The 12,613-nt window shown below is 45.0% G+C and overlaps 1 protein-coding gene across 6 annotated transcripts in view; it reads left to right on the forward strand.

The window, feature by feature from the left end:
- LOC122799976 (proton-coupled amino acid transporter 1-like) overlaps window positions 1–12,613 on the forward strand; it is a 1,348,908-nt gene that overhangs the window by 1,233,705 nt on the left and 102,590 nt on the right. The gene's annotated exons all lie outside the window — the stretch shown is intronic.

Here is a 12,613-nt window from a genome sequence, read left to right on the forward strand (position 1 = left end):
ACCTAAAACTAAATAGAATTTGTAGGAACAATACATACAGAATAATGTTCAGGAGGAAAAGTGAAATTTAATGGAAGGCAGAACTTGGGCAATTTATGTAGTGTGGAGTGAATGATAACTGTTAAAAAAGAAAATTAATGCATGAACATGAAATGTTTGCAATGCTTTGTTTTATTTTCTATTACTATATGCATACTTGGGCCACTATTTAGAATGTGTGACTTTAAGTTTTTTTGTTTTATTTTTTGTTAGAGAGACTGGGATGTATTTGACATATAAATCACCATATTATCTACAAGGCAATGAGAGAAGAGGCATCATTGGTCAACTGGCAGTTTAGGGACAAATAAGAAGAAAATACTTGGGAAGATAACTGAGTCTTGTAGTATTCCTGGAAAAAAAGAATAGGAGAAAGAACAGAGTCTTGTGGAACTCATGGAGAAAATAGTAGATGAGAGAACCAAGTATTATGGTACTCCTAGAGGAAAAAGTAGGAGAGAGAACTGAGACTTGGTAGTCTTGCATAAAAGAGTAGGAAAGATAGCTGAGCTTTTTTGGTGCTTCTGGAGAAAGGAGTAGTAGAGAGAAATGAGCCATGTAATACTCTTGAAAATAAAGAAAAGGAGAGAGAACTAAGCCTTTTAGTACTTCTGAAGAAAAGAACAGAAGAAAGAACAGAGCCTTATGGTACTCCTGAAGAAAAGAACAGAAGAAAGAACGGAGCCTTATGGTACTCCTGAAGAAAAGAACAGAAGAAAGAACGGAGCCTTATGGTACTCCTGAAGAAAAAAACAGGAGAGATAACTGATCCTTGTGATACTCCCGAAGAAAAGAACAGAAGAAAGAACGGAGCCTTATGGTACTCCTGCAGAAAAGAATAAGAGAAGGAACTGAGCCTTGTGGTACTTCTAGAGAAAAGAGTAGGTGAGAGAACTAAGCCTTGTGGTACTCCTGGGCCGAGTGGGGGGTGAGTCTTAGAGGCAGTCAACTGGTGAAACAATGTGAGAATGTAAGCGGGTGGTGAAAGAAAGGGGTTACAGCTGTGGGAAGGAGGTGATTCAGTAGAAAGAGAAGACAGCGTAGCCAGGAAGTTGAGTGGAGATAATGGTCTTCAGGCCATGGCTTAAAAACCTCAGCTTTGGCCGGCTAAGATCTAGCTGTATTCAACTGGACGTATAAGACAATTTAAGTACCTTTATTTGCACTCCTTCTGGGCCCATCTCATTTGCTCACTCAACTGAGTGCAGTGAGATCATATTCTGATTTCAGGCACTCCTACTGTGTACAAAGAGAGCATCTGGGAAAGAGAACAAAAAAAAAAAAGCTTGTTTCCTGCCTTTCCTGTTAAGTGGTCTAGACTGTTTGTAGGCTTCTGAGCCCCCAAGCCCTTCTAGGTTGGAGGGAAGCCTTCTAGCTTAGTTTTGTTTTTTATAACTAGCCCATTTTCTAGTTTCAGCACTCAAATCTGTTTCTTTGAACTCAGCACTTGTTCAGAACTCATTGTAAGCACTACATAAGCTGCAAATTACTACAGCACTCAACTTTCCTCACTTGTCTAGTGGAAAGCAGTTTTAGTACTTAATAAATAAGCACTTATCCAGGCATGTCTAAGGGTCAGCTCCCAGTGATTTCTCCTGTCTACCTGATGAATCTGGGCATCTTGGGGCAATGCAGCAATTGCCTCATGAACACAGACAACCCTCTCCTCCTACCACCCAACACTACAACCTGTGAGAGATGCACTTATATAGCCAAACTGGAAGCAAAGCTCTCTTCACCCAAGACTGGACTAGACAGTCAAGAGGAGAAGGTAAAGACTGGACTAGACAGTCAAGAGGAGAAGGTAAAGACTGGACTAGACAGTCAAGAGGAGAAGGTAAACACTCGCACCACACCACACTCATCACATAGTCCCTCAAAACCTACACCACCAAAACACACACACAGAAACACAAAACACACACCTACAGTCGTGGAGGCTCTCAATAAAAACCTGTCCAAGCATCAGGGACATCCAAAGCATAAATGCAAGCAAACTCCACCCCCCACACACACACAACCCAAATGACACATAGCCCACAAACTCAGTGTGCCACTCAACCACAGCCCATAAGGCATAACAACGTACCCAACACTCTAGTCATAAGTGACTCTATAGTCAGGCACACTGATGTTCCACTCACTAGACTAAACAAGGAGAAAGTTACTGTCAGCTGCCTGTCAGGTGCCAGGATCCACCACATAACGCATGCACTCAGGTCACTCCACAATAAGTACAAATATGATACTGTCATTCTCCATGTTGGTGTGAATGACCCGAGACGTACCTCCCTGGACTACATGAAAAGAGACATGTAGGAGCTCTCCGATCTTGTATCCCAGGCAGGTATGACCCTAACCATGAGTAGCATCCTGCCATCACCCAGAATGATACCATAGTACAAGGACAAAATGATTGACTTCAACAATTGGCTAAGCTTCTGGTGTCATTCTAAGGGGATCCAGTATTTGTCTGCCTGGGATGACATGCTCGACAGACCACGATGCTTTGCCAGAGATGGCCTGCACCTGTCGCCCTTAGGATTCCGGATACTGGCTAAGGTTCTTGCCACCCCCTATAGTGCCTTTTTTAGGCAAGGTTCAAATGACAAATTCACCACCGTAACAGGTACAAGCAAGCAAAATCTGAGGGTAATGCTACTCAATGCTAGAAGTCTAAACCTCAAAATGCACTCACTCGAGGCACCCCTTAAAATGGAGAACATTGCCATCTGTGCAGTGACAGAGACCTGGTTCAAAGCTCCAGAGAGCACCCCTGCATTACCAGGCTACAATTCATACCACACCTTTCGGCCACCTAACCCAGAACGAAGCACTAAAGGCGGAGGCATGTCCATATTCATTAGGGATATCCACATCTCCAGGCTAGTTGCACAGCATAATGCATCCGAGATTATCCAAGTGCAACTAACTCTGGGCAAGACCACAATCCAAATTGTAGCTTGCTACAGACCCCCCTCCCCACCATGCCCAGGATTCACACTCCTCATTTCTTGATACACTGGAAAGTATTAGGGTGCAACCCGACACCCTAATAATGGGCGATTTAAACTACCCCACCATTAACTGGGAAAACTACTCATGTACCAACTCTTTTGCTCAACGTTTTCTAGAATTCATAAATTCTGACGCCTTGGATCAACTTATTCACACCCCCACCAGGGGCAGCAATATCCTAGACCTGGTTGTTAACAACATGGGAAACCGGTGTTCCACACCAGAGGTCAATTCCTCGTTGGTCAGATCCGACCACAAGCTAATCAGCCTAGACATCCACATCCCACCCCCACCCCCAATTAGGGAAACCATCGTAAAAAACTTCTCCAAAGCCAACTTCACACTTCTTAAGACAGAAGTGGCAAACTTCATGACACCCATGCAGACGGACAACAGAGGTATGACTGCCGAATCCTACACAAATGCGCTTTATAAGCACTTACACGAGTGCATGGATCATGCTATCCCTAATAGGACCAAGATGTTATCCTCCAAAAAAAGGAAGCCAATCTGGTGGTCCTCTGCCATAAACAAACTCTACAACAGAAGAAAGAAACTGTTGCAAAAAGAGTAAAATCCCATGACTGGAGGAACTCCCTGGTCAACCTGAGTAAGAAGCTGAGATCCCTCATAAAATCCTCCAAAGCTAGTTACGAAAACAAAATTGCCACTGACTCTAAAGACAACCACAAAGCATTCTATAGCTATGTCAAGAATCTAAATGGGAACACTCAGATCTGCTCTGAGGTACAGCACAATGGCACTAAATATACAGAACCAACTGATATTGCCAACATCCTAGCAGATAGGTTCAGTGCTAACTTTACCCCCTCTCACCCCCTAGAGGGCCCATCTCTATACCAGAAGAATGCAAAGTTCCTATAATCATGGCTGCACAGGTAAAAAACACACTCTCCAAAGCCAAGAACACAGCATCCATGCGACCTGACAATATACCAGGCTGCGTTCTACACGAACTACAGAATGAACTGGCACCCTACATAAGTACCATGTTCAATCATAGCCTCGCCTCAGGCTTTGTACCCACTGAATGGCACACCGTGACGGTTATCCCACTCTACAAAGGGGGAGCCACGATGGACCCCGGGAACGAACGCCCTATTAGCCTGACGAGCCTGGTCTGCAAGGCCCTGGAATGTATCATCGTGGAACTCATAAACAAAGACATTGGTAATCTCCAAACTCTTTACCCCACCCAGTTTGGATTTGTAAAAGGCAGATCATGTCTCCTAAACCTGATTGACTTCTTTGAAGCAGTCACCAAAGCCATAGATGAGGGTAAAATAGTTCACACAGCTTATCTAGATCTCGCCAAGGCTTTCGACACCATCCCCCACTCTGGAATTATAGATAAGCTCACTAAACTAGGTATAAATCCCTATGTCACAAGATGGGTTGCCAACTGGCTCACGGACAGAAACCACACTGTGAAAGTAGCAGATTCCAAATCCGACATCAGACCAGGGACAAGTGGAGTACCACAGGGTTCAGTCCTGGGTCCTCTCCTGTTTGGTATCTACTTCTCTGAGGTGCAGGCCAACACAGAAGGTCTTAGGCTAACAAAGTTTGCAGATCACTGCAAACTAGGAGCCGTAATCAAAACTCCTAACGATGTGGACAAACTGCAAAAGGGCCTCACTGAGACAGATACCTGGTGTCAAAGCCATGGCCTGAAGCTCAATGCTTAAAAGTGTATTGTCATCCCCTTTGGTAAAACTCTGTACCCATGAACTACCACATAGCTGGCAGTCTACTTAAATGTGATGAGACCTTGGGACACAGGTGGACAGTAGTCTCTCCTTTGATAATCACATCACCACAGTGGTCAGGAAATCCTTCTACGTGGCTCATCTCATCACAAAAGGATTCTCATCCAGAAAAAAAGAGGTCATTGTTCCCCTCTACTCATCACTCATTAGACCCATTATAGAGTACAACACCCCTTTTGGTATGTACTTCACAAGACATCTACAACAACTGGAAAGACCACAGAAATACCTCACAAAGAGGATTACTGGCCTCAAAAAGATGCCCTATGCAGACAGTCTCAAAAAACTACAGCTTTACTCCATCGCATATCGCCTACTCAGGGGCGATCTCTGCCTAACATACAAAGCTATGTCAAACCCAGAGCTGTTGGACATGCTCCACTTAAAGAAATCCCAATCCCTCCGAGCTACACGCTCTAGGGACCTAAACTTTGTCACCACAATAAACAGAACATGCTGGAGGGATAGATTCCTGTCCCAGAGACTTCCCATACTCTGGAACAGACTACTTATCTATGTCAAACAGAGCTCCTCATTAGCACTCTTCAAGAAAAATCTTGATGATTGGATGGGAAATGGGAAATTCACCCCACGGACCACTTCTGTGGCTCTGCTCGACAGGGGCACAGGAAAATAATTTTCTCAGGTGGTGAAAGCCAGGGTACATTTTTTAGCTATGCTTGTATGGGCCCTAGGGCTGATAGCCTAGTACCTACCTATGAACCTATGGGTCAGTCCAATTTCATTGGAAAATTCTCTATTAAGGTATTGACGTATTGTGGGCATTATGCAGGGCCTTGAATATGCACAGCCCTTCTTGTTTTAATAAAGTTAGTGATTAGTCATTGGCTAGGTCATTTTGGCATGTGTTAAGACCACTTTGTATTCAGTAAAGCCACGGTGGTGCAGTGGGTAGCATTGTTACCTCACAGCAAGAGGTTCTCCCGTTCGATTCTCGGCTGGAGCGCCTTCTGTGTGGAGTCTGCATGTCCTCCCCACAGTCGAGTGGCATTCGAAAGACATACATAGGGTGTGCCTTCTTTGAAGGTTGGGCATCGAGCTGGCACCTCGGCACCGTAAAAATCTACTGCCACTCATTAGCGGACTGGAGTTCCGCTATGGCGAACCCTAACTGGGAAAAGCCGAAAGAAGAAGAACAACTAGCTGTATGACAGCACTGCCTGTTTCTCTTGTGAAGCTCTGTCTGAAAAACCATGTACACCTTAATGAAAGCTGCTTGTTGCCATCAAACTATCAGACTAGTGCTGTTTTATGGAAGTTACAACCACCATTTGAGATTGAGAGCCTCCTTGCAAATAGAACATTGCAGAGCACCACAGTACAGTACCACATGAACATCTTGAAAAGGAGATGAAGCAACAGTGAATATAAAAATCCTGGTCTTGTTCACCAGTTAACTTTAGCCTCTTGGGCCCATTTTACTGACGTTTGTTCTGCTATCATATGTGAGGCAGCTCAGCTTTTAAACAAATGATTATAGTGTATTATAAAACAGCAGAGTCGCTCATTCCTGCATATAGCAGTCGTAGCATTTGGGTTCTTTGTGGTTTGTGTGACTGCCTAATACCTGCAGCGTCAGTTGAACAAGCACTATCCTGCCCAACTGTGATGTAGAAACAAAAGCAATGTTATCTGCTATAACATATGTTTTGTACTGCAAGTGATCTTATAGCCCTGGTACGTAATTCTAGGAGCTGAGATTCCCCTGTGCAGACCAGTAGGACACAAGGACACTGTAATTCTAGACGATTAGGTATTACATTTCATAAATGATCGTACACATACTGCCAGAATGACTCCCCCCACCCCTGCAATCATCTGATCACTTTATGTATTATGATTTTACTTTGTATTTTAAAAACCTACTTACTTGGTACCCTTTGTGTTGATCCATGCCATTATTATTAGCTTGCTTCAAACACTGCAGCTTATTATGCCCTTGCTAGTTTGCTTGGATCGTAGCCTTTTTCTGCATAGCACCTTTGCACACTGTAGGATCTTAACTCTCCTTAATTATCTTGTCATTCATTGTTTACTGAGGAAACACCTCCTTTAAATGTTTAGCCTTACAGTATGATTGTACTTTTTCCCTCAAACTCTTCATCCACAAGTTCAGGATGATGGCTTCCCTTCCTTCATCCCATCTATATTTGTTCCCCTGATGTGGGTGAGAGTTAGGCTTCACCATTCCAAGCAGACGCCCTCTGACTCATTTGTTTCCTAACCAGTGAGCTCTGTTTACCAGTTCATTTCCACAATGAGACAGGAGTTAGGTGCTTGGTAGAGAGCCAGTCTGCAGCACATGTAGACTATCTTGATTTTTCCTTTGGTTGTGTGCTTGTTTTACCATGTGACTCTACTGGGAGACACTTAAACTCTGTTGTGCACACCCAATCCCAGGACCAAGTGGCACACTATATGCCACGTGTGCCAACCATGCACACTGTATGCCGCATCTGCTAACCATGCACATTGTATGCCGCATGTGCCCACTACGCACATGCACACTGTATGCCACATGTGCATGATAGACGTTTTCTGTGGGTGATGCATCTGCAGTCCTGCATATTTCATCAGTGCAGAAAACTGAACCACTGCTCACACCTAAAAATGGAAAAACTAACAGTCATTTGCTCCCATCCTCACCTGCCCACTCCTTCCAGTGTCCGTGCCTCTAGACAAATACAGAATCATCTGGGACATAGGGCTTTTTTCCTGTATGTCATCGGTCTGTTCTCACCGTGATTATGGTTTTACTTGCGGTAACTTTGCCATCAACTTTTGAATAAGTTTATTTCTGCTCTTTGATTAGAGTTTCTTGCTCTACCTGCCTCTCTCTCTCTCTCTCTCTCATACTGCTTTCTTATCTACCAGCCCTGTTGTCTGCCACCATATTCTGTTCCCACTCTAGTTTCCCTACATTTCATCCTGCTTACTGCTTTTGGTTTCTGCTTTGCCAACCCCTCATCTGTCTTTTGTTTGCTTCATCTTATTCACTGCCACAGGTGTTGTCCTACATGTGGTGCCAATACCCTTATAGCGCAGCCATGTGCCTGAATACATGAAACAAAATGATAAAATCTCAGATAACTGGTGCTTCTGCCATTGCACATATTAGGTGTATTAGGCAGCCAGTGGCAGCGTGCATCTCTTATTAATCATTCCAGAAGGCCAAGGGACACAACATTTAGATTTAATTCTGGTAGATGTTTAGAAAAATTTAAAATTGCATGTAGAGCCTTATTGGGGTTCCATACAGGCCCACTGCTCACGTACCTGTTTTACACTGCATGAATCCTGTGCTGTATAATTTAATGGGACATGGAGCAGCTCTGCTGCTTAGCGAGCCATCACCTAACAGCCCTGGCTGAATGCTTTTTGCAGTATATTTCACTGATGCAGAGCAGCCCTGATACATGCTTGGCTTAGTAACAAGACAGGCTATGCCCACTTAAGATGTGCTGTCATACTTAAATATTCACAATGCAGCCATGCTGTAAGCCCGTCACATGCAATCTTGCTGTATAATTCAAAGAAACTTAGCTGTACTGATGTGTCCTCAACCTTTACATGGCAAGATGTGGCTTCTTATACTAGTATGTCACACAAGCCACCCTGCTATGCATATGCTATGTATATTTAAGAAGCCATGGTTACATACAGCAATGTCCTTCAAGGATGCATCTGCAGTCCTAACAAATGGGTTGTCCTGCCTCAGGCAGCCCTTCGGTCGGCCGGATTCCAAAGTCTGGGTCTGGCCTCGGCTGATGTCGCACTTCACCCGACGTCATAGCTGCTTGGGTATAAAGGCATCAGCCGACGCCATTTTCCCCAGTCTTTCTTGCCGCGCGGTGCCCGAAGCAGAAGCTGTTCGCAAGTGCTGGTCGGTCAGATCCAGAGATTTCAGCTTACCGAAGACTTCTAAAAAGCTAAGTACCCCGTTGGGGACTCTTTCTTGCCTCAGCCGATGTCAGACAAAGTAAATAATTGTTTAACTTGTGGGAAACAAATACCTCATAAGGATTTCCACTCTTACTGCCTTCCTTGCTTAGGCCCAGACCACGACGTATCAGCTTGTTTAGCCTGTGCCTCCTTCAACCGGCAGACTCTTAGACGTTGGTCGGAGTTCGCTGAAGCGTTTTTTGGCTCCACTTTTGCATATAAAATGCCGTCGGAGACTCCGACTACACATTTAGCTAAAAAACGCAAAGAAAAGGACCGACACTCGCGGCCCGCGGTTTCGGCTGAAACCACGGTCAGGCCTACCGCGAGTGTCTCGGTTTTGGCTGCAACTGAGACCTCGGTTCTCCCTTTGGCCGAAAGCATGCCTCCAATAACTGAGGCCACACAGGCCATAGCTGAGTCGGCTACAGAAATTCCTTCTGAAGTAGCAGGCACTCAAGAGTTGTCTGACACTATTCCGTTGGACATCTCTACTCCAGCATGTGGGGCAGCTAGACCCCCTGCTTCTATGTCTATCAAGGCTTTCTCCAGGGCTAAAGCAGCCAAACTTTCTAAGGCCTTACCTGCAAAAGCCCCCCCTCACAGGCCTACCTCCAGTTCACAGATCCTCAGCCTTGCTGAGGACCTTATTGCTTTGATCAGGGGATCCCATCCTCACCCAGACAGGGCCTCACAACCCCCTCCTGATAAGAGGCCTAGGACTGATCCCCCTGAACCTCTGTCCTCTGACTATTCCTCGGATGGTTCAGATGATTCAGACCATCAGGAAGGCCCGTACTCACCTTATGAGGACTCTGATGCAGAGGATTCCATCCCTTCTGCATCTCCTCCAGAAGAATTTTCTTTTGGGGAAACCCTACACTCCATGAGGGAACACTTCCAATGACAGGGTCAGGATTTTTCAGATTCAAGGAAAAGGCTAAGGACTTTTTTACACTTACCACAGCATAGGCCTTTAGCCATTCCACCTGTACTTTCAGTTGTTGATGCATATAATGATGCCAGTACTACCCCTGATTCTCTTCCCCCGGCCCCTGCAAAGCCTGACAGATACTACAGGGTCCCGGATACTCACTACCACTTGTATAAGGCTCATGCTGCAGACCCAGAAACCATCTCTCAGGGCCCTAAGGGTGTTGCAGCTGCCTCTGCCAAAAACCCACTCCCATCTGAAAGGGAATCTAGAGCATTAGAGAGATGGGGTAAAAAGGTTTATACATCTACTACTCTTTCTGCGAGTGCTTTAAACTGTCAATTCCACATGATTCGGTATCAGGAATTTTTGCTAGATCAACTGAATAAAAAACTGGCCTCTCCTGAACCTTTAGACTGTAAGTCCCTTCAGGATTTGGTACACAATTCTCAGCAGGTCAGTAATCATTTTTTAAAATGTGGCTATGATGCACTGGAGGCTTCATTAAATCAGCTATGACTGGAGCAGTAATTGGAAGACATGCCTGGTTAAAAGAACAATCATTACCAGACCATGTTAAGTCTAAACTCCTGGATGCCTGTATGGAGAAGCGAAGTTTGTTTGGCTCCCCTGTACAGGAGGTTCTAAAGAAAGTGGAAGAAAAGGCAAAATCTGTCCAAACAGTCAAGGATTTTTTGCAGGTCCAACCTCCAAGGTTTAGCAGAAATTGGCCTTCAAAGAATTGGTCCTTTCCAGACAGCTCCAGAGCACAGAGAGGCAGAAATAGACGCCCAAGAGGCAGAGGTCAATCTAGGGGTGCCTATAGGGGTCGTCAGTGGCACCCAGCCAGCCAAGGAAGTGCCGCCACAGCTGCGACTGCAACCACTTCTACAGGACAGACACAATGACTTGGCTCTGATTCCGCCTACCAGGGAACAACTGGAAGCACCCTTGGGCGGAAAGCTAGCCTTATTTTCAAGAAATTGGCATTGTATTACAGGAGACAAATGGACTTTACAAACAATAGACAAGGGCTACAGGTTTCACTTCCATACTCTACCAAAAAAGAGAGGAATGCCAAACCTTCCACCAAACCAGAAATCAGAGGCTCTAAAGCAAATCAACAGTTTACTAAAGATGAGAGCAATAGAAAAAGTACCACCTATGGAACAAGGCCAAGGATTTTACTCCAGACTATTCCTTGTACCAAGAAAAGAAAATCAGTGGAGGCCTATTCTAGACTTGTCCGCACTGAACACATACCTCATTGTTCCAAAATTCAAAATGCTGACACTACAGCAACTTCTTCCCATGTTGGGCAAGGAGTCTTGGCTGGTGACTCTAGATCTCAAGGAGGCATACCTGCACGTCCCTATACGACCAGATTGCAGAAGACACCTCAGATTTCTTGCAGGATCAGAGCATTATCAATTCTCAGCATTGCCCTTTGGCTTATCTACTGCACCCAGAGTATTCACGAAATGCCTGGCATCAGTAATTGCTCACTGCAGGCTTCAGGGAATTCAAATCTACCCATACCTGGACGACTGCCTAATACAAGAGGACAACAAGACAAAATTAATACAGGATTTGGCCTATGTCATTCAACTACTACAAGCCTTGGGATACACAGTCAACATACAAAAGTCAAGACTAGTGCCATCTCAAAGGATAACATTTCTGGGGGCAGAACTGGACACAATAACTCAGATGGCTTTTCTCACAGAGGAAAAACAAAAGCAACTACCAGTCTATTTCATGGCATTAACAAGACTAACTCAGCTTACTGCAAGGAAAGTCCTGCAGGCCCTGGGTTACATGGCATCCTGCATAATATTGATCCCACATGCCAGGCTGCATATGAGAAAGTTACAATGGTACCTAAGGAATGTATGGTCTCAGCACAGACACGGTCTAGAAGCCCAGATACCAATCATTCCATGTCTGAAAAAAGAATTCCTGTGGTGGGCTCAGGCCTGTCAGATGAACAGAGGATTGCCTTTCCACAAACCACATCCAAGGCAGACCATTACCACGGACGCCTCAGACCTAGGCTGGGGGGCACACATGGAAGACAAGTGCATTCAAGGCCTATGGCCACAAGATCAGCTGCATCTACACATAAACATAAAGGAGATGCTGGCAGTGAAGCATGCAATAGAGGCATTCAGACCATTCCTCCAGCCAGGACACCTGCTGATAAGGACGGACAATACCACCGTCATGTGGTACATCAACAAACAGGGAGGCACACATTCATACCCTCTGTGCTGGACAGCAATGGACCTGTGGAGCTTGGCCCTAAATCTCAACATCCAACTGCAGGCAAAATTTGTACCAGGAAAAGAAAATTCACTAGCAGACAGCGTAAGCAGGACTACCACGGATACTCATGAATGGATGCTGCATCCAGATATCTTCAAAACCTTAACAGAGAAATGGAGAATGCCAGAGATAGACCTGTTTGCCTCCCCACACAACCACCAACTGAAGAAATTCTGCTCAAGGGTATACCACCCACTTGCCTGGAGGGTGGACTCCCTTTCCTTCAGCTGGAAGGACATGACAGTGTATGCCTTCCCACCTCTTCCTTTGATGTACAAAGTCCTTCTGAAGATCAGAGAGGAACAGCCAAAGGTAATCCTGATAGCTCCAGACTGGCCAAGGCAACATTGGTACCCACTACTAAGAAGCATGTCTCGGACACATTCTTGGCATCTACCTCTATGCCCTCTACTTCTAACTCAGAACAACTACAAGACCCTGCATCCAAACTTAAAAACACTGCAGCTAACTGCTTGGAAAATAGCATAAAACAAAACCAGCTTGAATTATCTCAGAGGGTCAAGGACATTATCCTGGAGGCTCA

This window comes from Protopterus annectens, chromosome 4.part0 (assembly GCF_019279795.1).
Source record: "Protopterus annectens isolate FY-2018-M chromosome 4.part0, PAN1.0, whole genome shotgun sequence".
NCBI lineage: Eukaryota > Metazoa > Chordata > Ceratodontiformes > Protopteridae > Protopterus > Protopterus annectens.